We start from the raw sequence: 27,043 nt of genomic DNA on the forward strand, positions 1-27,043 counted from the left end.
TCTTCACTTAAAATATTTTACCCACAAATTAAGTTACTTTGCAGAACTTTATAATTTAGAAAGTTAATAATATTCTCAAATTCCTCTTAAATGTGTGGCTCAAGATGATAGACAGGGCACATGTATTGTCCTCTGCCACCTCCTCCTATTTTTCAGTCACTCATTGAAATAACAGCAAGGACCAAAGACATTTACAGAAATGCAGAGAAGGTGAATGGGATTGCACAAGCAGTTTAACTCAAACAGTGGGAGTCATAGCTTAGGTTAGAACCTAAGAAGGCTTCACAAAGGTGGATGCTGTTTTCTTTATAATGACAAAGCTCCAATTCCTCCTCTCTCTTCCTAATTGGCAGGTAAGGAGAGCAAAAGATGGAGTGGATTTGCCAATGAACATGTCCTTCCACATATATGGCACTGTAGTCAGCATAATCACTCAGAGGAGAGTAATGTAATAGCAGAGAAAACCGAAACAAGTCACCTATATTAATCTATTTAGTCCTTCATTGATAAATATGTGTAAATAATAAACACCAAGGACGATGAATAGAACAAAAGCAAGAGAAAAAAGAAAGACAAAGATAATATATTGGTAACAGAGAAAACAGAAATAATTCAAAGTTTAGAAACCAATTATAATTGGCACTCTCAGAGAGATTCAAAAAAACATCCTGCATAGATGGAAAAAATCTATCATTTAAAAGAAGCCATCAGGGAGTAAGAAAGTGTTCATAGAAATTAAAGCTATAAGTGTGAAAATAAAAGCAAGATCAATATTAAGTACTAAAAGAAAAAAAAAATTTAATTCCTCCATGTAAAGGAAAACATTAAAATGATGGAACATATGAAGAGAAAGAAAGACACAGAAGATTATTTCAAGAAGGTCAACATCAATAAACATACTTTCTAGAAAAAGGGAAAAGGGATAAGAGAGTAGAAAGGAATAATTAACAGCAGGAACTGTTTCATAGCTAAAGATAGGTATCTTCAGAATGCAAGATGTCACTGGGCAAAAGAAAACTGTACATACTTAGACATATCTCATTAAATCTCACAACAATGATCACTAGAAGATCCCCAAAACATACAGAACTTTCCCCTCCCCACCCTGCCAAGAAAATGTCAGTTAGTGTTCGATTCCTTGTTATCAATTCTGAATTCTGAGAGACAATGGGGAAATGCCTTCAACATCCTGTAGGAAATAATTTTCAATATTGAATTCTCTGGCAACGAAATTATCAATAAAATATGAACACAAAAAAAGACATTTCAGACACGTAAAAATTCAGAAAATATCTCCATGTTTTGTTTTTTAATTACTGGAAGACATTTTTACTTAAAAAAAGTGAACGAGGAGGTTAAGAAAAAGAAATTGACAGGCATAAATTGAAATTCAAGACACTGTGTATGTATGAGAGAACTACAGTAAGAAGAGATTTCAGAATGAAATCTAGTAAGGGATCTAGTAAGAAATTATTACTGAGTAGCACTTTAAATATATAATGTGTTCAGTGAGCTAGAGTATATTAGTAATACAACAAAAGGCAAACTTCTTTTTGCCTGTCAAAAAGAATAAAAACAAATGCAGTTGAAAAGTATGGATAAACAGAATATTGTTTTTCAAAGTCCTTGTTCAAATACAGCAAATGAAAATGTGGTGTGATTCTAAGCAAGAAATTAGATTTAAGAAAAGAGGATCCTATTGTTGTTCTGCACACATGACTATACCCCTTCAGGCAGAAAAGTTTTGTTAGAGGTAAAAAACTTACACTATTTTACGCACAAATCCAACCACATTACCTAGTCAATAGTAGCTACATAATCATATTATAAATACTATTTATTAAAATCTATTTTAAGAATGAATCTATGGTAAAAAAATTAAAGATCTTTATGCCTAAAATATATATTAATGCCAGAAATTATTAAAGTACTAGCATATGAGACAGAATTTGAGATGTGGAGGGATACTGGAGGAAAACTAATAGATGCTAAATTCATTCATCATTCATTGTGTGAAGTCAAAGATAACTGTTCAAAATAGATGGATACAGAAATAAAGCTTAATTTTTATTAATTCAATGTATAAACATATCTAATTGATAAAACAAAAACAAAAAGAACGCTTAAGGTATAGGAAGTACAAAGAGTGAAAATAACTAGTTCTCACCTTCCATTTTGCAGAAACATTAGATTTTGCTTAGAGGTGATATATCAAGAAATACACAAGCATATAACTTATACCAGGAGAACTAAATATAGAGATGGTAAAAGGAGCTACATTAAAAAAAAGAACTGAGAATGTGGATTAAGAGGGAGTCTTTTACTATTTATTTTTCTTCTTCAATGCTTTTTGAATTTTTATTTCCTTGTCATGGAGTATTAAAATTATAAAATTGTATTTTTGACGTGTGCTGAAACAGTCCACTAGCATTACTTGTAAACCTAAATAGATTCTATTTGTCCTCCTAGAATTGCTTGAAATATATGTGGATTTATTATTCCTGTTAAAGACAAATGACACATTATTGGTTTTATTAGTTCAAGTAGTTAGACAGAAACTTTCAAACCATGGTTTCTAGGTTTATTTGTCTCCAAAAAATAAACAATCCACTCTTGTTTATGACCCTCCATATCCTAACACTTCATTATGTTCTAGATTCTTTTTCTGGGATCCACAAAATTGAATAGGTTCCTTTTCTCTCATGGAAGTTTCATAATAAAAGGAAAATTACAAATAAGAGGGTACTTAGAGTAAACATATAATTTCACACGTTTGTTTCCTGAGTGAACACTGTATTCACAATTCAACATTTATAATATATAAGCAGTATATGAGCAATATGTGTCCATATCCAGGCTGAGAGAGGTAGAGAACAGTTTGCATCTTTACCTTTGAATCTCACTTGACTTTTATAGTTGATTTTTATGTGCATAGACCTAATAAAAGGGAAAAAATGCAAGAAAATAACTATGTGAATTATATACATTCTAGAAGAATACTATATTTAAAATACTGATTATCACTCATAAAGCAATGTGGGAACAATTCAAAGTGGTCCCCTGTTAATCATTAGCCAGTTTTTGCTCTTCAAAGTAAGTATTTTATAATTAGAGAAAGATCATCTCTATAAATCCTTAATCTAATAACCCACTGGGAAATTAAATCTTTAGAAAAAGATAGTGAATAAAAATTTTACAAAGTTTTGGATATTTTTTGGCATTTCCACAGCTCTCGTTTTGAGAGTAATTAAAATTAAAATATGTGTACTATAATTTTACAAATATACTGAGGAAATCTTTTAAAATATAACCAATATTCAATGACTAAAATATAATTTATGATTTAGATTAAATATGCAAGTATTCAGACAAGCAAACATTTCTTTTTAAATTAGAATATGACTTTTAGATATGTAATGTAATATGAATTTATGTCATGATCTTTCCACTGTAATTCGGTTGTTGAATAACAAGGGCCCACAAAAGCTGCCCTAGAGCTGTTAACTTTTTTTTTCAGTCTGTGAGATTTCTCTTTCCTCTTCTTTCTCCTTAAAAATGATTGCAATTACCTGCAGTGATTTGATGCACCTGACACTAATTGCATTCTTTAGCTGAAAACCTGCCTGACATCACATTGTCATCACAAAGCAAGAAGTTTATGCACTTGCTGACCTTCTCTTGCTGACCTTCTAAGTTGAAATGATAATAAACATAGCCATTCCTTTTGTAAATTGTACAGATAATTCAGAACAGATCTCTAGGATGACAATTGTTATTTTGTTTTAGAAGATAAGGGCATAGAAAACTAATACCCATGATTTTAATCTTATTTTGATGAAAGGATAAAATTAATAGTCTTATTTCTTCTATATTTCAGTCACAGCTTGTATGTTTAAAATGAATTCTATGCAACTGAAGGAAATTGAATGAGGACTAGGTCTTAGATAATATAAGGAATTATTGTCAATATTTTTAATGTAATAATGATATTAAGGTTTTTTTTAAGTTTTTATCTATTAGAGAAACATACTGAAGTATTTATGAGTGAAATGATATGATGTCAGGATTTGCTTTAAAATATTTCAGAAAAGAAAAAACAGAAAAACAGAAACTTTAAAGGATATAAAACTGATGGCTTTTGAAGCTGAGTAATGGTATATGGAGGTTCCTTGTACCATTCTGCTTTTATGGGTGTTTGAAATTTTCTATAATTAAAACATAAAACTAACTAAAAAGATATTCTGAACATAGCAAAAGAGCTCAAAGAATCAAAACTATTATACCTGTCTATGATTTACACTTCTCTGGCAGAAAATATTGCGAATATTCTTAAATATATTATAAAGGATAAAGACTATCTTTTACATTGTTTTTATCTCCACATACCTAGTATATAACTAACATGTAGAAAGTGTTTAATAAAATGCTAGTAGAATGAATAAAGCTAAATCAACATTTATAAATAATTAAAATATTTTATTAACATTTAATAATATTGATGTCATAAAAAGTTTCTAACTTGTTCTTTTCATTATAAAATCATGTGTTTTTTTACCAAATCTTTGGTGATATTTAAAAGACATCCCATACTTAAATATATTATTATGAGTTCATCTGTTTCATGTTTTTAATTTCTAGAAATTTTTATAATGATTTATGGGAGGTAAAAGGAAATTTAACTGTGGAACTGATTTTCACATGGTAACTTTATCAGTCATCCATATATTTATATTCATTTAAGTACTAATATATTTATAAAAAACATACATTTTACAAAGGCATGATTGATAAAGTATTATTAAGTTATTGGTTCACTATTAAATCTCTTACTCTGGAATGTTTTTAAAAGAAAATTTCTTACATTTCAAGTAGATAACATGTATCTTTTAGAAGTGAAAACTCACAAAACACTTATAAAGATCACTTTATTCTATTCTCCTGACTTCTTCCTCATTAAAATAAAATATCTTTGCAAAGAGATAATAGGATTATGCTTGTGAATACAAATCAAAAGAATGCATTTCAAATGTATTTCTGCTTGAGAAGAAAATTAATTTTAGACCAGTCGGTACAAAGATTTTTTGAATTTGAAAAAGTTTTTTAAAAAATGCAAACTCCTTAAAGATGTATAATCTATCTGCTTTTTATTATAAGTTTTCCATTTATAACTTTCTTTGTCCTTTTTTATCACCCTGATTTCTCCATATACCATATCCTGGGAAGAACTAGCAATTTTTAAATTTTCAAAATATTTCATTCTTAATGATTAATATTGTCTCATGGAAATATCATTATACTTCATAAAAAATGTAGGAAATAGGACAAAATAGTTGAAAGGTTTAAAATTTTCCAACTATTCAAAACTGTCCCAAAATATATAAAATTAAAAGGAATGGAGGTTGAATATGTGTGTGTACACACATGCGTTTAGAAAGAAACAACAAAAACAGACTAAGAAAAGCAAAGGGCAATTAAAAAGTTAAAAAGGGAAGTGGTTAGATCATTATTACGAAGACACTATCTCAGCTGGAAGATTTCAAGAGCTCTAAAAGGGGTACCGTTCTAACACTGTTCACTATTCAGTCACCTGAGCAAATGAAATCCTTTTACTGAGGGAAAACCACAAATAACATAAGTATGACTTTTCAGATCAAGCTGTACTAATTTTAGTATATTTCAATCATGATGCTTAGTCAAATATTTTATTTCAGTGGAATATTTTTTTGACTTCCTGATGTAACATTAACAGAAATGATATTATTTTGCATCAGGCAGATGAATGAATTGAGAAATAAAGGAAGAAACAAAACAAGCACAAGCAGAAATCTATGTTGTAAATAGGTTTGTGTCTGTTCCCCTTAGGGTATGAAACAATTAAATAAACATCCATGTCAAATGAAAACATGATCTCACTGAAGTGAGGTTTTACTCTAGGCAATAGCAAGAAAAGAATCTTAAGGCCATAGTCAATGAAGAAATAAATACAGGCAAGGCTTTCACTAATTTAGAGTTGGATGGGGCATCTGGTTGAGGAATGATAGAAAAAGACATCTGATGTCTCATCGGATATAAATATAAATAATCAGAACCCTCAAAAAGTCACATTCTTTGTTTAATGACATATACTAACATAAGTTATATGAAGACATATTGGGGGGAAAAGGAAATTAGAGATTTAGATAATAAAAAATGTATTTAAATAGCAAGACTAGGATAGAGTAAAAGATTTCAGTGTGTTTAAGAACTACATTAAATCTTTATGTCAAGACATCCATAATATTATAGATTACCTTCAATATTCCTGGCATAATTTTGAAATAAACATATAAAATCAAAAAAAAATAAGGATTAAAAATATCAATTGGAAATTTTTTTGTTTTAAAATGGCATGTCTAGCATACACATTTAAATTTATTTCCTTCCAAATATCAACCAAAGTATATTTTAAATATCTATTTTAAACACACAGTTAGTATAACACTTACTATTAAAACTAGAAGGGCATTCCCATCAAAATCAGCAATAATACAAAGGGGCTCACTGTTAGCTCCATTATTTTCATAAAGATATTTTTATGGAAGTTATAGCAAATACAATTAAATGGGTAAGTGAAATCAGAGGTATAAATGTTGAAACATACTATACACAACAGTGAATATAAGTAAAAATAAATTTAACAGGAATTTTGGAGACATCATATGATAAAAATGGCAAGAGTTTCTTGAGCGATATAAAAGAATACTTGAGTAAATGCAGTGGAGTGATATAACATATTCTTCAATGGGATTACTCAATATTGAAAACTATAAATTATCTTTTAAAAAAGTGCATTTCTTAAATAAAATGTACTTTAAATCAAAATCTCAGCAGCATGTTTTGCTAAGGAAATGAACTGCTAGAGTTTATCTGGAAGATGAAAATTCTAAGATAAAAGAGAAATAAATATGTAAATATATATTAAAAGTTATGACATAATTTGAATAGTGAAAAATAATGTCATAATATAACAAAAAGAAGACTAAAATTTAGAACATGGTAATTCCAGCATTTATATATTATTGGAAAAGTACCATTATTCAATAAATGAGGCTGGTCAATTGGCTATTTAGAAAAACAACTATGTTATATTCCTAATTGAAATCTTATATAGAAACGAATTCCAGAAGAAAATTTAAGAGTAGGAAGGGAGCAATATAAACATGGTATAAGAACAGGTGAATATTTACCCCTGAGCATACACACACAGGCCCATGTTCCAGTCCAAGATGACCACATAGTAAGCTCCCATGTACAAATCAAATCTACAGCTAAACATGGAACAATTTATTCTGAAAAAAAAATCCAGAACCTAGCTGAGTGACTCCTACACATTGGTCAAACAAGAAAAAAATACCCTCATTGAAATGGTAGAAGAGGCTGAGACACATTCTCACCATAAAATGACACCACCCATACACCCCCATCCACACCACACCCACAGGCACAGTTCCATACAATCCATACCATCCAGAGGAAACACCCAACTCCCAGCTTCTGTCTGAAGAGCAAGGGTTTAGACCCCATATCTATAGCTCTAACTTTTAAGACCCCCATCTGAGGGAAAGGACACCAAAACACCTAGTTCTGCCTAGCTCTGAAAGCCAGTGGGGCTTGTGCCCTTGACTACCTACCCCCTTGTCTCAGATCTGAGGGGACAGGCAGAAAACACCCAGATCTGTCTTCCTCTTAAAGGGCCTATTTGCATACTTTTTAAAAGCTGCTGCCTGAGGGTAGGCTTCTAATTTAGCATGCAGGTAGGGGCTGACTGTCATCCATCCTGGAGACCAGGGAAGTCAGCAGATACCTCCTCTACCTTCTCCCACTAGCCTGCCCCAAATTGCCAGTGTCTCCATGGAAGAAACTTGTATACACATTTGTGCCCCAGTTGTACTAGCTTCCATCCGAGGGATAGCTCCCTGGATTTCCTGGCTCTCATAGACAACTGTCTTGCATGTAGCAAATAAATAAATAACTCTTAACCAGCTATCCTCCCAGGGCTCAGAGCAGAGGGAACAAGCAGAAACACCCATCTTCCAGTCCTTCCCAGAAACAGTTATATTTGCATGCTTTAAGATCTGTTGTCTGGGGTCAAGATTCTAATACACACAAATCTTAGAGGCTGACTGAGATCTTCCCCTAAGACCAGGGAAAACTATGCACACCTGCCTTGCCCTCTCCCTCTAGGCCACTCCAAGTCTCCAGAATCTCCCTGGAAGGAATTTGTACACATCTCTGGTATACAAGATTCTGGAGCTGCTGCCCAAGAGATGGGCTTCTGGATCACCTGGCTCAGTCAGTCAATGGTGTTTGCTTTCATGAGTCTCATAGACTGTAGCAAACGAAGCAGTAGTTCTTGACAGGTGCAAGACACACAGCTTCCATAACCCCACCACCCTCAGTAGCTATAAAGCTAGGCCAAATGCAGAAGGAACAGGCAAAATGCCCATTTCCCAGTTCCTCTCTGGACGGGAACTATGTATTTTCCCAGCTGCTGTCTGAGGTTCTGGCTTCCAATCAAACTACATCTATGTGCTGACCATGATCATCCCCCATAGGACACAGCCAGGATTTGGCACACTCTTAACTACTGGGAGGTACCAGTAACAAAGAGGGTAGCTTGTATAATTCACATGATCCAAATTGATCTACAGATTGAATGCGTTCCCTCTGAAAATTACAATGGCATTTTCCACAGAAATAGATTCCTAAGATTTGTGTGGAACCACAAAAGACCCCAAATAGCTAAAGTAATGTTGAGAAAGAACAAAGCTGGAGGCATCACACTTTTTGACTTCAAACTATATTACAAAGCCATAATAATTAAAACACTATAATACTAGCATAAAAACAAACACATAGATCAATGGAACAAAACAGTGAACCCAGAATTAAACCCATGCACATATGGTCAATTAATTTCTGACAAAGGAACCAAGAATATACAATGGGTAAAGAATAATCTCTTCAAAAAATGGTGCTGGGAAAACTGGACAGCGACATGCAAAAGAATCAAACTAGACCCCTACTTTACACTATACACAAAATTCAACTCAAAATGGATTAAATACTTGAACCTAAGACTTGAAACCATAAAACTGGAAGAAAACATAGGGAGTGAGTTCCTTGACATTGTTCTTGGTGATGATTTTTTAATCTGACACCAAAAGCAAAGGCAACAAAAGTTAAAATAAAAAAGTGGGACTTCAGGTATATCAAACTAAAAAGCTTCTAAACAGCAAAGAAAACTATCAACAAATGAAAAGGCAACCTTTGGGGAACTAAGAGAAAATATTGATAAATCATGTATCTGATAAGGGGTTAATATCCAAAATACATCAATAATTCATATATCTCAATTGTTAAAAAAAAAAAAAAACCAAAAATCTGATTAAAACATGAGCAGAGGAATAGAATAGAATTTTTCCCCCAAAGACATACAAACAGCCAGCAGGTACATGAAAAGGTGCTCAACGTTACTAATCATTTGGAAAATGTAAACCAAAAACACAGTGAGATATTACCTCATACCTTTCAGAATGGCTATTATTAAAAAGACAAGAGATAAGTTTTTGAAAGGATGAGGAGACAAGGGAACCCTCTTACACTGTTGGTGGGAATGTAAATCGGTGAAGCCACTATGGAAAACAGTATGAAGGTTTCACAAAATAAATTAAAATAGAACTACCATATGATGCAGCCATCCCACTCTGGTATATATCCAGTGGAAAGGAAAACAGGGTATTAAAGAGATATCTGCACTCCCATGTTCACTCCAGCATTATTCACAATAACTAACATATAGAAATAACCTACGTGTCTATCGATGGATGAATGGATAAAGATGTTTTATACATAATGGAACATTATTCATCCATGTGAAAGTAGGACATCCTGCTACTTGCAACAACACGTATGGACCTTGAGGTCATTATGCTAAGTGAAATGATTCAGACAACAAAAGACAAATACTGTATGATCTCACTTATATGTGGAATCTGAAAAAGCCAAACTCACAGAAACCGAGATTAGAATGGTGGTTTCCAGGGCCTCAGCAGTCAGGGGAAAGGGGAGATGTTTGTCCAAAAGTCCAGTTATAAGATAAATAAATACTGGGGTTCTAAAATACAGCATAGTTATTATAGTTAATATATGGTATTTTATACTTGAAAGTTGCTTAGAGAGTAGACCTTAAATGTTCTCACCACAAAAAAGAAACGTGACAATGAAGATTTACCTAAGGCTATGGTAGTAATCACTTTGAAATATATGTGCATCAAATCAACATGTTAACCACAAACTTACACAATGTAATATGTCAATAATATCTCAATAAAGCTGAAACACACATGTGCACACACACACTCAAACATCTAAGAAAGATTTTTTTTTTTGGCTCCGTTGGATCTTAGTTGTGGCACACAGGATCTTCATTGTGGCATACAGGATCTTTCATTGCAGAGCGCAGGCTCTACAGCACGTGGGCTCAATAGTTGCGGCATGTGGGCTCAGTAGTTGCGGCGTGCGGGCTTAGTTGCCCTGCAGCATGTGGGATCTCAGTTCCCCAACCAAGGGTCGAAGCCACTTACCCTGCATCGGAAAGGCGTATTCTTAACCACTGGACCACCAGGGAAGTCCCCCAGAAGATAATGATAGATTTGAATAAATAAAAAACGTAAAAGCATCTTTTTGTCAAATAATTTTTTTTAAACCTAGCTTCCATATGGAGAATGAACTTACTCAGATAGCTTTAAGCAGGACTTGTTGACCTAACATAGGTGAATGATAATGGCAATTTTCTTCAAGAAGGAGACAGTAAGATTGGTCTGGGAAAGAAGTTGGAGAGAAGAGACTGTTAAGAGTCAGAATTAATAAGAACAGGGAGTGAGAAGCAGGATACAAGGATGACACCCAGATATGAGTCTTGACACTGGTAGGATTAAGAGAGAATAATAAATTCAGTTTTAGAGAAGTTGACTTGAGTATCTGTCAAATTAACTATTAAAACATCTTAAAATAACCCACCAATTTGAGATTTTGTTAATAATGCATCAAATAAAATTTGTACCTTAATATTTAGAGTAAAAGATATAATAAAAATTTAAAAATAAATAATAGGAAAAATAAAACCTATAATATAAAAATTCCTATTTGAATATTATATTATGGATCTTTCCTCAAAGTAATTTTTAAAAGCAAAAAAAAATTGAGTTTTACTTTGAGTTCCATTGACCCTAGGTAGAAACACAAAACATTCAAGAATATAGCATATAATTAGGGTGATATCTTAAATATATCAATTAAAGAATGATTATATAAATAGTATCAGAAGAACTCAGTGGCATCTGGAAAAAAATTAAGTGGCATACATACTTTATCTAAAAAACCAGGATAAATTCTAAATGTATAAAAATTACAAGGTAAAATATACAACCATAAAAATATCAGAAGTCATGAGAATAATCCTTCAAACTTTTAATGGGAAAGGCTTTTAGATTTTTGATACAAAATTTAAAAAACAAAAAAGATAAATAAATTCTGTCATACATAAAGAGCCCCTAGAAATTGATAAAACTAACCCTAAAGAAAAATGGTGAAAATATATAGTCTTGCAGAAAAAGAAATACAATAGTGGTTGTTAAAATGATTCTCATCCTCACTTATAGTATGAGAAATAAAAATTAAAACTGCCCTGAGGTATTATTCTTCACCTATCATATTGGTACAAACCAAAAAGCTTGAAAAGATATTGTAAGGGAAACACCACTCTCAATTTTTGATGTGGAAAATATAAACTAATACAATGGGGGAAATTTATTAACATTACTATTGATCAAAATTACAACATCCTGGATCTTTGTATTCAGAGGAGAAAAGCGCAAACCTAAGTGTTTACAAAGAGGCATAACAAAGAGGCAAGAGCGTCAAGTAAGAGTCAAGCAAAGGCAGGAAACTTTATACAAGGAATCTACTCCGTTTGTTTAAGAAGCAGTTAGGTCTGAGGGTCCTTGGTCCCAGTCTCTTCTCATGAATAGAAGAATTGCAAGATATATTGTCTAAAGAAATTCAACAGTAGAGGCTCTAACTCAGGGACCCCATTATTGATTAGGGCAAAAGTGAGGTGCCATACTACAAACTAAGGGATTAAGTAATATTCTACAAATTGAATGGTAGAGACCCTCTCCCCCTCGCCCTCACAAGTCTTTTTCTTCAAATATGCTCTGGAACACAGAAACCAGGCTTATATCCCTGGAAGTTCATATATCATAGCTCATTCTCTGCAGAGAGTAAAGACCTAGAGACATCAACATTTGGGAAGCCCCAATTAAAATGGTGGATGACTAACAGATCACACAAACGCCTCTCACGCATGAAGTGCTTCTTCATTCTTAATCACTGATGGTCAGCCAGTTATCACCAGATATCAAAGGATACCCTCCTACATGAAAAACAGGGCCCAAAACAAATGAACAAATAATAAGCAACTCAGAATAGATGGAGTTGCTACAAGCAGAAAAATGCCTCAGAAGTTCCATAATTTTCTCTGAGACATAAAATATTCATGTACTATAAATAGGAATACTATAAAGAACACTCCAAAAACAAGAAAGATCTTTCAAATTAAATATATATTAATGAAAATACTAATTAAGTGCTTGAAAAACAATGTCAAAGAAATTATTGAGTGGAACAATTTGTAAAAAAAAAAAAGGTTGACTGAACAGGATAGAAAAACATAAAAACAGAAAGCCAATTCAATATGTTCAATATTTGACTAATATGCATTCTTGAAAGAGAAGGCAAGAAAATTGTGAGGAACTTATTAAAGAAATTAAAATGCACAAGACTTTCACTGAGAAATATGAAAACCTTGCATTAAAAGATCTGGGGGGCTTCCCTGGTGGTGCAGTGGTTGAGAGTCCACCTGCCGATGCAGGGGATGTGGGTTCGTGCCCCGGTCCGGGAAGATCCCACATGCCGCGTAGCGGCTGGGCCCGTGGGCCATGGCCGCTAAGCCTGCGTGTCCAGAGCCTGTGCTCCATGACATGAGAGGCTGCAGCAGTGAGAGGCCCGCGTACCACAAAAAAAAAAAAAAAAAAAGATCTGAAAGATGTTTAAAAATGTATACCATGTGTATGGATAAAACCATTTAGCACTGCAACTTTCAGTTATCTGCAAATTAACCTGTAAATTCAACATGATTTCAATAAGAATTCCATATGGGGTTTTTTGAGGAGGTTAACATGTTTAATCAAAAGTGTTTATAGGAAAATAATAGTCTATGTAAAGCTTGCACGAAGTTTGAAGAAAAAAGTAAAGGAAGTAGGGAGGTTAATTAAACTATTAAAATATATTAAACAACCATAGTAATAAAGCTGATTGGTCAAGAACAAACTGACCAACAGAACAGGATAGAGAGCTCAGAAAATTACCAATATGAAGATGGATTGTTATATTAAATCTCAAAGTGGAATTCACAGGAATTAAAGACATAAATCTGAATGGAAATGTATAATGCCAGTAAATGAAAATGTATGAGTATGTTTTCCATCTAGGGATAGGAAAAATTAAATAAAACCCCCAAATTGAAATTCATAAGTGGTGAATTTAATGAATTTAAATGCATGAAAATTAAGTATTTTTAATTCAATAACAGACACCATAGGTGAAATTAACCAATAGAAAATAGGGAGAAGTTACTTGCAATGTCTAAAACTAACAAGGGATCAATGTATAAAATAACTTTAAAAAGTCAACAGTTAAAAAGAAAATTTTGAGATTTGAACAGAAAATCTGCAAAAGATATGTAAAGGGCATTCATAAAAAAGCAATAAACTTAAAACGAGATGCTCAACCTTACCAGTTTCTTTACTAGATAAAAAGTTATTCAGGTCATCTATTTCTTTTTGAGTGAGATTTAGTAGTTTATGTCTTTCAAGGAATTTATTTCATCTAATTTGATGAATTTATCAGCTATAAAATTGTTCTTAATATTCCCTGACTTTTCTTTAAATGTTTGTAGAATCTGTACTGATGGATCCCCTCTCATTCCTAATATTTGTTAATTGAATCTTTTCTCCTTTTATTCTGATCAGTCTGGCTAGACATTTATCAATTCTACTGAGCTTCCTCAAGAATCAGCTTTTCATTTCATTGATGTCTCTATTCTTTCTCTATTTTCTATTTCATTGATTCATTTTATTTTTATTATTTCCTCCCTTCTGCTTACTTAGGTTTAACTTGTTCTTCTTCTCTGACACAAATATTTCCATGTTTCAAGAAAAAGCATAGCATTGAGGAAATGGAAAAATTAAGAATTAGATTTGGAATTATACTTTTTTATAAAAATATATTATGTTAACAAAAAAAGGAATTATATTCAGTAATATTAAGTCCACTATCAGAGAAAAACATAGCTGAATCACCTCGCTTTTTACCCTTTGCCTTTGCATAGTGGCAGTGAAAATACAACTCATTTTATGATTAAAAATATTTATACTTAGTATAGGTTGTTTTTATTTTTCTGGTCCTTCTACTAACAATCTCGATTAATGAGTCACAATTAGTGACATCAGTGAGGGAAAGTAATTGAGGAAGTTGTACTAATGCAATAGCTTATTGGTGGGATTTTATGACAACAAAATACGTAAACAAAAACTAAGTAGCAACAGCAACTCAATATTTTGTTCCTTATTTTTTCTTTATTTTAAACTTGGACTGGGCAGGTTTTTATCTCATAAACTGTAATGTTGTAAGAATAATGTTTTCTTCCTAATGAATAATAAAACCATAAAGTAAAGCTTTATTAAAATAATTATATTTGCCTGGTTTCATGTAACAAAAAACAAGAATGAAGGTGATAGATGATCATAACTACCATTATCTTCAAAGGAATTTAGTATGCATTAACTTAGTTTAAATTACATACCAGCAAAGATTTTTAAATTCCTTATTTTTTACTGAGACAGTTGCCAAAATAAAATATATATTATTTATGTTTATTTTTAAATCAAAATGAAAATTCTCATCAAAGTAGATTAAAAGATCAAGTATAGCTCAGTTTTAATATTGAGGACTTAACTATGAAAATCAACTTTCTTTTCTGGATTAACCTAAGCCTGAGTTTGTCACACCTGCGGGCAATAGCACCTGGGTGATTTCCAGGAGTAATGAGGTAGCCATAAAGGTAGAGTCTCTATCGGTTCTTCAGTCCTATTATACTTCCACCCTCATTCAAGAAGGATTCTTTGCATATAATTTAAGTTGAGGGAAAATAATTCTCATCTATTAAAAAACATTCATTTATCTAGACAAAATAGAACATTGCCAGTTTTCACAAAAGGGAAAAAAAACTACTATTGTTTTCCTTTTTAGCTGTGTGTTGACAGGGGTCTGATAGTTTTGCTTTTTATGTTTATTATACATGCTGTAAGATTCCTTCTCACTCTTCTATATCTAGCCAAATCTGCACCACCTTTTAAGAAATTTCAGGAGCCATAACTCTCAGCAATCTTCACCTCCTATAAAGGAAGAAGCAGTAATATCATCTATAACACAAATCTGGCAGTTAACTGTGCAATTCTCCATGATAACTTTTACATTCTATTTTTAAAATTTATTTTGTCATATGTTCATGTGTTCTCTCTATAACCTCACTATAGGTTTTTGAGGGATTTTCCTCTGAAGATTAGGAGCTGTCTCCCCAAAATTCCCTTCAAGCACCCCACTGCCCTATCACTAATTCAACTTATGTTTCTTCATGGCCTCCATTCTCAGCCTTTACTTTTCATTATCTATAAGTGAAACCAACATGGAGGTGTCAAATTCGAGAACAGGAAGATCATGATGTTTATAATACTGACCGAATCAATAGTAGAAATAGCACATATGCAATAAGCTATGCAGAGGTAAGCCACCTCTAGTCTTTACTTGTAACTCAGTGAGCATATACATACAAATTGAGAATATGAAAAATTAGGGAAATGTAAACTACTTGCTGATGCATTCCAAACTCCATTTTTACATTGGAGATCCAGAACCTACTCCTCCAGTTTTCTTCTTCCTATCTTCTACTTCACACTTCCTTATTTAGCTGGCAAAATTATCCCCAGGTACAATAATGTTCATTTGCATCCATGTTGGGTCATCAGATGGTCTTACAAAGTGGTGAAGTATAGTTTCATTTTCATTTTAGGACTGCTATCTCCCTCAGTCTCTTGATTCCTGGGTAGACCAAGGAACCACTTCATTCGAACAAGAAAATGATACCTTTTTTAGCATTCCAGGAAAACTTTATGAGTTGGGGAGACACCAAGAGTTGCCAAGTTTAGCTGAAAGAAAGGATGACTGGAAGAAATTAACAGGTGATTTCTAACACTTTAATTACTTTGATCCAAAAGAGAAGATAATATAAATTATTACAGATTATCACACTATAAATATTGTACTTTCTGAATAACTTTCTATTTTAAATTATAAAAGTGACTCCTCAAAGTCAGAAATCACTATCTCTGTAAATATGACCTAATAGGGTCATGTGTGGTAGAGGTATTTGAGGAAGTCCTGGAACATGACTTCCAAAAATTTACGCTACATCTTTAAGGAGTAAAAATTAGATAAATAGATAATGATTCATTCCACTAGGACCTAATATTTAAGAACACAAACTTGAAACACAAACTTTCAAAATATCAAATACTTTTCCACTTGAGTACTGATTTTGGAAAATTAAAAATTTTAATTGGTTTTTTAATTGGGCCAGCCAGGTTTAGATTAATAGGACTTCAGTCTCTGACAATAAAAATAATAAATACAATAGACCTCCTTTGTTCTGCGGAGATATGTTCCGAGACCCCAGTGGACTGCTGAAACCACAGATAATACCAAAACAGATACATGCTATGTTTTTTTCCTATACATACATACTTATGATAAAGTTTAATTTATAAATTAGGTACAATAAGAGAGTAATGACAATAACTAATAATAAAGTAGAACAATTATAACAATATATTGTAATAAAAGTTATGTGAATGTGGTCTCTCTCTTTCTCAAAATATCTTATTGTACAAATTTAATGCCTTTTCCACCTTTCTTTTCCTTCTAGTTGTATTGAGATATAATTGACATATAGCACGGTATAAGTTTGTTTGTTTGTGTTCTTGTTATTCATTTATTTATTTTGTGGTACGTGGGCTTATCACTATTGTGGCCTCTCCTGTTACGGAGCACAGGCTCCGGACGCGCAGGCTCAGCGGCCATGGCTCACGGGCCCAGCCGCTCCGTGGCATGTGGGATCTTCCCGGACTGGGGCACGAACCCATGTCCCCTGCATCGGCAGGCGGACTCTTAACCACTGCGCCACCAGGGAAGCCCCTGTATAAGTTTAACGTGTGCAGCATAATGATGTGACTTACATGCATCATGAAATGATTATCACAATAGCTCTAGTGAGCATCCGTCATCTCATATAGATAACAAAATTTTAAAAATAGAAAAAATATTTTTTCTTGTGATGAGAACTCAGGATTTACTTATCTTCACCATTTTCATATAGAACATACAGTAGTGTTAATTATATTTATCATGTTGTACGTTACAAACCTGGTACTCATTTATCTTACAACTGGAAGTTTGTGCCTTTTGACTGCCTTTAACCAATTCCCCCACCCATAGTAACCACAAATCTGATGTCTTTTTCTATGAGTTTGTTTTTGAAGTATAAGTTTCCTACAACACTATATTAGTTCCTGTTATATAATGGAGTGATTCAATATTTCTATACATTTCAAAATGATCACCATGAATATTCTAGTCACGATCTGTCACCATAAAAAGATATTACATAGTTACTGATGATATTCCCCACACTGTACATTTCATACCTGCGACTCATTTATTTTGCAAATGGAAGTTTTTACCTCTTAATCTCCCTCACCTATTTCTTTACTCCCCAAACCTCCCTCTCCTCTGGCAACCACCTCTTTGTTCTATATATAACTCTGTTTCTGTTTAGTTACGTTTGTTCATTTGTTTTCCAGATTCCACATATAAATGAAATCATACAGTATTTATCTTTCTTTGTCTGATTTATTTCACTTAGCAAAATATCCTCTAGGTCTATCCATGTTGTCACAAATGGCAAGATTTCATTCTTTTTTATGGCTGAGTATATATATATATATATATATATATATATATATATATATATATATATGTGTGTGTGTGTGTGTATATATATATATATACATGTCTCATAAATCCTTTATCCATTCATCTATTGGTGAACATTTAGGTTGCTTCCATATCTTGGCTATTGTAAATATTGCTGCAGTGAACATAGGGGTGCATATACCTTTTCTAATTGGTGATTTCATTTTCTTTATTTAAATACCCAGGAGTAGAATGGCTAGATTGTATAGAGTTCTATTTGTAATTTTCTGAGGAATCTCCATACCGTTTTCCATAGTTGCTGCACCAATTTACATTCCAACCAACAGTATATGAGTGTTCCCTTTTCTCTACATCTTCACTAACATGTTATTTGTTGTCTTTTGGATAACAGCCATTCTGACAGGTGTGAGATGATATCTCATTGTGGTTTTGCTTTGTATTTCCCTGATGATTAGTGATGTTGAGCATATTTTCATGGGCCTGTTGGCCATCTATATGTCTTCTTTGGAGAAATGTCTATTCAAATTCTCTGGCCATTTTTTAATTATGTTGTTTGTTTGTTTTTTGATGCTGAGTTATATGAGCTGTTTATATATTTTGGATATTAACCCCTTATCAGATATATCATTTGCAAATATCTTCTCTCATTCAGTAGGTATCTTTTTTGTTTTGTTGATAGTTTCCTTCACTGTGCATAAGCTTTTTAGTTCAATGTAGTCCTATTTGTTTATTTTTGCTTTTGTTTCCTTTGTCTGAGGAGTCTTATCCAAATGAATATTATTAAGACCAATGTCAAAGGGTGTACTGCCTATGTTTTCTTGTAGACCTTTTACAGTTTCAGGTCTTATATTTAAGCCTTTAATCCATTTTGAATTTATTTTTGTGCATGGTGTACGAGACTAGTCCAGTTTGATTCTTTCGGATGTAGCTGTCCAATTTTTCCAACACCATTTATTGAAAAGGCTGTCTTTTCCTCATTGTATATTCTTGCCTTCTTTGTCATAGATTAATTGCTCATAAAAGTGTGGGTTTGTTTCTGGACCCTCTACTCTGTTCCATTGATCTATGTGCCAGCTCCATACTGTTCTGAATACTGTAGCTTTGTAGTTTATGTTGAAATCAGAGAGTGTGATACTACTGTTTTGTTATTCTTTCTTATGATTATTTTGGCTATTCAGGGTCTTTTGGGTTGCATATAAATTTTCAGATTATTTATTCTAGTTCTGTGAAGAATGCCATTGGTATTTTCATAGAGATTGCACTAATCTGTAGATTGCCTTGGTCATTTTAGTATGGTCATTTTAACAATATTAATTCTTCTAATCTATGAACACAATATAGATTTCCACCTGTTTGTGTCATCTTCAATTTCTTTCATAAGTGTCTGATAGTTTTCAAAGTACAGGTCTTGTGCTTCCTTAGTTAGATTTATTCCTATGTATTTTATTCATTTTGATGCAATTGTAAATGCGATTGTTTTCTTAACTTCTCTTTCTCATAGTTCATTGTTAGTATATAGAAATGTAACAGATTTCTGTACATTAATTTTGTATCCTGTGACTTTACAAAATTCAGTGATGACCTTTAATAGTTTTTGGGTGGTGTCTTTAGGATCTTCTAAGTATAGTAGCATGTCATCTGCAAATAGTGGCCGTTCTACTTCTTCTTTTCCAATTTGGATTCATTTTATTTCTTTTTCTTGTCCAATTGTTGTGGCCAAGACTTCCAGTATTTTGTTGAATAAAAGTGGCAAGAGGGCCTCCCTGGTGGTGCAGTGGTTGAGAGTCCGCCTGCCGATGCAGGGGATACGGGTTCGTGCCCCAATCTGGGAGGATCCCATATGCCGCGGAGCGGCTGGGCCCATGAGCCATGGCCGCTGGGCCTGCGCATCCGGAGCCTGTGCTCCGCAACGGGAGAGGCCACAACAGTGAGAGGCCCGCATACCGCAAAAAGAAAAAAAAAAAAAAAAAAGTGGCAAGAGTGGACATCCTTGTCTTTTTCCTGATCTTAGAGAAAATGCTTTCAGCTTTTCATTGTTGAGTATGATGTGAGCTGTGGGTCTATCATATATGGCCTTTATTATGTTGAGTTATGGTCTCACATACCAACTTTGTGGGGGAGTTCTTATCATAAATGGATGCTGGATTTTTGTCAAAAGTTTTTTCTGCATCTGTTGAAATGGTTTTATGAATTTCATTCTTCAGTTTGCTAATGTGGTGTGTTACACTGGGGGATATTGAAATAAACTTGCATTTCTGAGGTAAAATCCCACTTAATCATGGTGTATGATCCTTTTAATGTACTGTTGAATTTGGTTTCCTAATATTTTGTTGAGGATGTCTGCATATGTTCATCAGTGATACTGGCCTATAATTTTCTTTTTTTGTGTGATATCTTTGTCTGTTTTTGGTATCAAGATGATGCTGGGCTTGTAGAATGAGTTTGGACGTATGCTTTCCTTTGCAGTTTTTTAGAATGGTTTGAGAAGGAAAGGTGTTAACCTATCTACAGATACAGAAAAATGGCTTTGCCAAATAGAGACATCAGAAAACCAAAAAAACTGTGACTGACAGTAATACGTAATAGCACTCATAAATTTTAAAAACTAGCATTTTAAATCAATGATACAATAATAGAAAATATAATTAATGTTCTGAGTATTGTCTAATAATATAGAAAAAATAAATTAGATCCTACTTTACTATGTAATTGAAACTGCAAAGAAATTAAAAGAAAGTTTGGGTGAATATTTTATCTCAAAGTGGGACATAGGCACAGCAAAAATGCAAATGAAAGCATAGACATAATTGATATTTTTCATCTCAGACAGTGTAATCAGCATTGCTGGAAGTTGCATTTGTATATTTTTTGTTATCTTCCATGTCTCTACTTAATATGCTTAAACTTTTTAGGTACTTGAACATACAGAATGCAGTTATAATAAATGTTTTAATGTCCTTGTCTAATAATTATATTATCTGTGTCATTTCTAGATCACTTTCAATTGATTGATGTTTCTGTACTCATTTGGCATCATGCTTTTCTGCTTCTTTTCATGGATGGTAATTTTTGTTTGGATACCCAACCCTGTAATTTTATCTTATTGGGTTCTGGATAAGTTTAAATATTAATTAATATTAAATAAATATTCTTGATCTTAGTTCTGGGATATGGTTACATCACTTTGGGACAGTTTTACCTTTTAGAACTTATTTTGAAGCTTTGTTAGATGGACAGTAAGTAGTATATGGATAATTTGGCCCAACTACTAAAACAAAACCTTTCTGATTAGATGTCCTGTGAAAGATAAAATTTTCCATTCTGGCTGGTGACAAGAGGAATCTTCTCAGCCCTATGTGAAACTCTAGGGACTTTTTACTCTGATCACTTTGTGTGGTTCTTTCACCAGTCTCAAGTAGTTCCTGTATACACATGCATTGATAAGTACTCAGCTAGATAATTCAGAGACCTTATGTAGCTATTTGAAGTTTTCTATCTACACAGCTCTCTACTCTCTAATACTCTGTCTTGAAAAACTCTAGCTTGCTTTGGACTCTCTGAATTCTGAGCTCCATCTCCTCAACTCTGAAAGACCACTGGAATCCACCTGATTCCCCCAAACTGTGAAATAATCTGGAATTTTCTTCAGGCAGGAATCAGAAAATTACTCTAGGGCTCACCTCATTTATTTCTTGTTCCTCAGTGATAACTATCTCCATTGGCTAATTCTGAATTTATTGAAAATCATCTACTCATATGCTTTGTCTGTTCTTTTCTCATTATTTCAGTCAGGAGAGCAATTCTTTCCCTGTTACTTTGTCTTGGCCAGAATTGGCTAATAATCGAAAATTTTGCATTTTTATTTAGTATAATAACCTGCAGTAATCTGCACAAATCTAGAAAGTAGATGTATTAGTTTTCTACGGCTACCATAATAAATGCCACAGACTGGGTGGCTTAAATAATAGAAGTTAATTTTCTCACAATTCTGGAGGCTAGAAGTCTGACACCAAGGTGTTGGAAGGGTTGGTTTCTTCTGAGGTCTGTCTCCTCAGCTTGTAGATGGCTGCCTTCTTTCTGTGTCTTCACATGGTCTTCCACTGTGTATGCCTGTGTCCTAACCTTCTCCTCTTATAAGGACACCAGTCATAGAGCATTAGGGCCCACCTATAAGACCGGTATTCTTTAATTACCTCTTTAAAGGCTCTATCTCCAAATACGGTCACATTCTAAGTAGTGGGGGTTAAGACTTCAACATATAAATTTTGAGGGAACACAATTCAGTCTATAACAGTAGAGTTTCTTGAGTTGTGACTAATATAAACCCATGTAACCAATACAGCAAATGAGAAATAGACATTACCAAAACTTCTGAAAGTTCCAATGTGTCCCTTTCCATTCTTTTTCCCTTCCCCGTTCATGAAGGTAACCATTCTCCTGATTTCTAACACTACAGATCATTTATACCTGTTATTGAACATCTTAGAAATAGAATTACACAGTACATATTATTTTGTGTCTTGATTCTTTCAATGAGCATGCTTTTAGGATTCTTCTATGTTTTTGTGTGAATCTAGAGTTTATTTCTTTTAATTCTTAGAATTTTATGAATACATCACAATTTTTTAATCTATTCTTTTTTGGTGTAAGTTTAAGTTGTTTCCAACAGTTTGTTATTATGAAGAGTTTTATAATGAACATTTTTACAAGTGTTTTGTGGACATATGTTTTTAATTATTGGGGGTAAATCCCTAGGAGAAAAGTTGCTGGATAATAAAGTACTATGTGTTTAGCTTTTTGAGAAACTGCCAATTTCTTCTACACAAAGACTGTACTAAAGTAGACATTTTTAACTAAAATGCATATCAAAAATGATCACAATTATAAAGCTATCAAAAAAGTAAAAAAAAATAATTTGCAGCACATAGGATAGGCCAAAGATTAACAACATTATAGAAAAAAAAAGGTTCTTCAAAATCAATTAAAAACACACATATTTAGATATAAAAAAATGTTAACAGCATGATCAGATTACACAAAATAAATAAATAACCAAAGCCATCATAGATGTGCATGATAATTTATAAAGGTATTTTATCATGGTGTTATTTATAAGAGCAAAAATTGAAAATAACAAATATCCAACAATATAGGGTGATTACATGTTATAATGTTCATAGAATGAATATCATGCATCCATTAAAAGCCAAACTATCAAGCTGTTTAACATATTTTAATGACATATATCTTTGAAAATTAAGTTAAAAAGTCTGTAACTGTAAACTGCATGATTCCAAATACACCTATCAAATATATATATAATGCATGATTATACATAAATATGATTAAGGCCACACATAAAATATCAATAACAATTATCTTTGATTAATAGGATTGTAGATATTATTATTTCTTCCTGGTATTTTCTAATATTTTAATAGTTTCTAATAGAAACGCATATTACATTTATATTCAGAGAAAAAGTAATAATGTTTCTTCCTCAAAAAATGTATGCAAAATAATTCCTATATTACTTTTTAAATTTCAAAGACAGAAAATTTTCCATGAACTTTTAAACATATATTACAGTCAACCTCTGGTGTCATTTGGCTCATTACATGAAAATTCAGTAGGAAGATGCCAAATGTTGCCAGGGCTTAATAATAGAATAGAATGAGAATTGTGCTAGAGCAAATGTCTTGCAACCCTAGGAACGTACTCCCAAATTGTTTGTCAGTGAAGATAAATGTTTCTGCCTTTCAGCCTGAAAAGTGTCAGCCTAACCCTAACCACTCAGTAAGAGTGAATGCGTGGTGCAGCATAATAAGGCATGGGAGAAGTGGGGGAGACTTTAAGTATTCTGCTTAATCTGGCCTTGAAAATACACACACACACACACACACACACATATATATATATGTGTGTGTGTATATATATGTATGTATATATATATATATATATATATATATATATATATATATACATACATACACAAAAAGAGGATGTATATACATTACCTACACCCATATTTATGTTTTGTGTATATCTGAAACATAGGTGACCACAGTCACTTCTGTGCATGCACATATATGTTAATTTTCATTTAGTATTATGTACACATATATTAAAGCTATATATACTCATGTAGATATTTATTCTATGATGTAGAAAAACTAAATTCTAAGAATAATTAGTTGCATTCATAGCAGTATACATGGAAATAAATGAGGTCAATTATACTTAGATTATTGTCCAGTTGTATTAGTTCTAAAAGTTACTAGAATATATGTACACATATTTTTGCATAAATTATTATTTTTTAGAATATATTGGGGTTTTAAAATTTATTTTATTTTATTATTATTGTTATTATTTTTGGCCACACTGCATGGCATGCAGGATCTTAATTCCCCAACCAGGGATCAAACCCATGCCCCCTGTAATGGAAGCATGGAGTCCTAATCACTGGGCCACCAGGGAATTCCCTAAATTATTTAATATTATTAAAATTCAGGGTTAATCTTTAAATAACTAGTTTATTAAACAATTATTAATGGTTAGAAGATAGCATAGTAAGAGTTATATTTTCTGTTTTAAAATACTTAGAAAAAAGATATCTTATTATAAAATAATATTCAATTATTCTAAATTCAATTGAGTCAACATAAAGTGAAACTCTTAGTCCATAAATTGAATTTATCTTCAGAATGTCAATTGCTTTGGGTTCCCAAGCCCCTCTCAAAATCAAATTATTTTTTGGAATATGAATATATAATAGAGTATTAAGAAATAATCCTTATAGTTTGGGCTAAAATAATATGACTAAAACATTTTCTAAGATTATTTGACAGAGGAAGCTTTAATGAATGCAAATTTATATTTTGATTGTGATAAAAATATAATCAGATCCAGCAACACAATATTATAATAATTTATAAGATTTTGTTTTATTCTTCCAAATGCAGAGATCTTCCTAAATATACGCCAAACTTCATATATAATGCTTATAATTTTAAAAGCCAGAATTGGAATAAGAATTTTTATAAATGGGTACACTTTTAGAGGAAAATACTTTCCTGATATTGATATTTTCTTAAAAACAAACAAAAAACCTGATGCTATTGCTCAGTACTTAGCTAGTGCTCATATCAAAATCCAAAAAAATATTACTATATACATATAACAGATACAATGTGGAGAGCACCCAAAGAGGGTATTGAAATGGTTCACTGAGGGTAGGATCCCAAATGGGTTCACTGTTTAATGGCCCAGTGTGATGAAGTTTTCCTTTCAAGTTCCAATTCACATTCAAATTATTAACAGGGTAGACAAGATACTTCAAACATTTCTGGGGATACTAAGGCAGACTGAAACCTTCATTGGATGAAACAAAAAAATGAAGCCATAACCGAGAATGTATGGATACAGTATGCCCCAGAGAAAAATGCATATAGCCCTAGCAGAACCCTACAAAGGTAATGGGTTTGGAATCTGAATGTACCACGAAAAGCCCAGAAGACTGGCAGTGAGAGCAGGAGGAAGGTACTGGTGGCGGTTTCTGTCTATGAAACAACTGCACCGGTCTGCTCTCCCACATGTCCCTTTCCCATCCATATTTCTCTCTCCTGTACTCCTCACCTTCAGAGTACAGGCAACCTGGCATATACTGCCAAGAAGAATCACACCCATAAACCTCTGACAACACCCCCACCCCCTCCACACAAACCACTTCTCTAAATAAATTGAAACAGTTGCATGAGCAGAAGTAGGACTGGAAGATTAAGATTACATGCTAGGGTTCAAGCCTTGTCCATTCTGACATTTGGGAGTACCCCAAGATGATCCCAAATTGAAGCCTGAAGACCTGCCAACTTATGAAAGGTGCTGACAGGCCTGCTGAAAGTCATAGTGTGAACACTACATACAGAACTGGAGAGAACACCCAAATCACCCATTAGACAAATCAACCCAGTCCCACATTACTGAATACCGATAGACAACCAAAGGTCGATGGCTATGTGAAAACTAACAGTACAAACGATAAAGCTCAAGACAAAAAAAAAAAAAAACTGAAAGAAAAACTGACAATTCAGAAACTAGAAAAGATTATAAATAGTTCTAATTAGAATCATAAGATTGTAATAATACTTTATCCATTAAACAAGATAATGCTAAGAAAAAACAGAAAAAACATAAGTGTATAATTACATGATTACTAAAAAAAATCAAAAGAAAGATGAAACAGCAAAAAGATGACTGAAAATATGAAAGATGCAGGGAACTATATTCAGTATCCTGTAATAAGCCATAATGGAAAGAATATGTAAAAGAATATATATGTATAGCTGAATCACTTTGCTGTACACCAGAAACTAATATACATTGTAAATCAACTATACTTCAATTAAAAAGAGAAAAATATGAAAGAAAAGACACTATCATTCAAGATGATTATGTCCAATTAATAGGAATTGTGGAGAACAGAGAAAATGGAGAGAAGAAAGTTACTAGATAATGGAAAAATTTCCTAGCTGAAAGAGTTGCAAGTGTTTGTACTGTTGCCAAATCAAGAAAAAGCCATATTAGTAATTTTTTTAGATTTAAAGAAAAATAATAACCAACAGCACTACAAACAGAAACAGTTCAAAGGAGTAACTTCTGGGAAGCAGTATTAGGGTTGGTAGAATGAGGTTTGAATAATTTTTCATTATAAACCCTTCTGTTCTGTTTGTTTGTTTTTAAGTGTATTAACTTTGAGAGGAAAATAAAAATAAATTTTAAAATGAATATATTAATCCAGTGGCACACTGAAGCTGGCTCACCCAGCCAAGGA

The 27,043-nt window shown here is 32.7% G+C and overlaps 1 protein-coding gene across 1 annotated transcript in view; it reads right to left on the minus strand.

The window, feature by feature from the left end:
- Positions 1 to 27,043, minus strand: part of SPAG16 (sperm associated antigen 16) — an 887,252-nt gene that overhangs the window by 721,017 nt on the left and 139,192 nt on the right. The gene's annotated exons all lie outside the window — the stretch shown is intronic.

The sequence above is a fragment of the Mesoplodon densirostris genome, chromosome 8 (assembly GCF_025265405.1).
Source record: "Mesoplodon densirostris isolate mMesDen1 chromosome 8, mMesDen1 primary haplotype, whole genome shotgun sequence".
Lineage (NCBI taxonomy): Eukaryota > Metazoa > Chordata > Mammalia > Artiodactyla > Ziphiidae > Mesoplodon > Mesoplodon densirostris.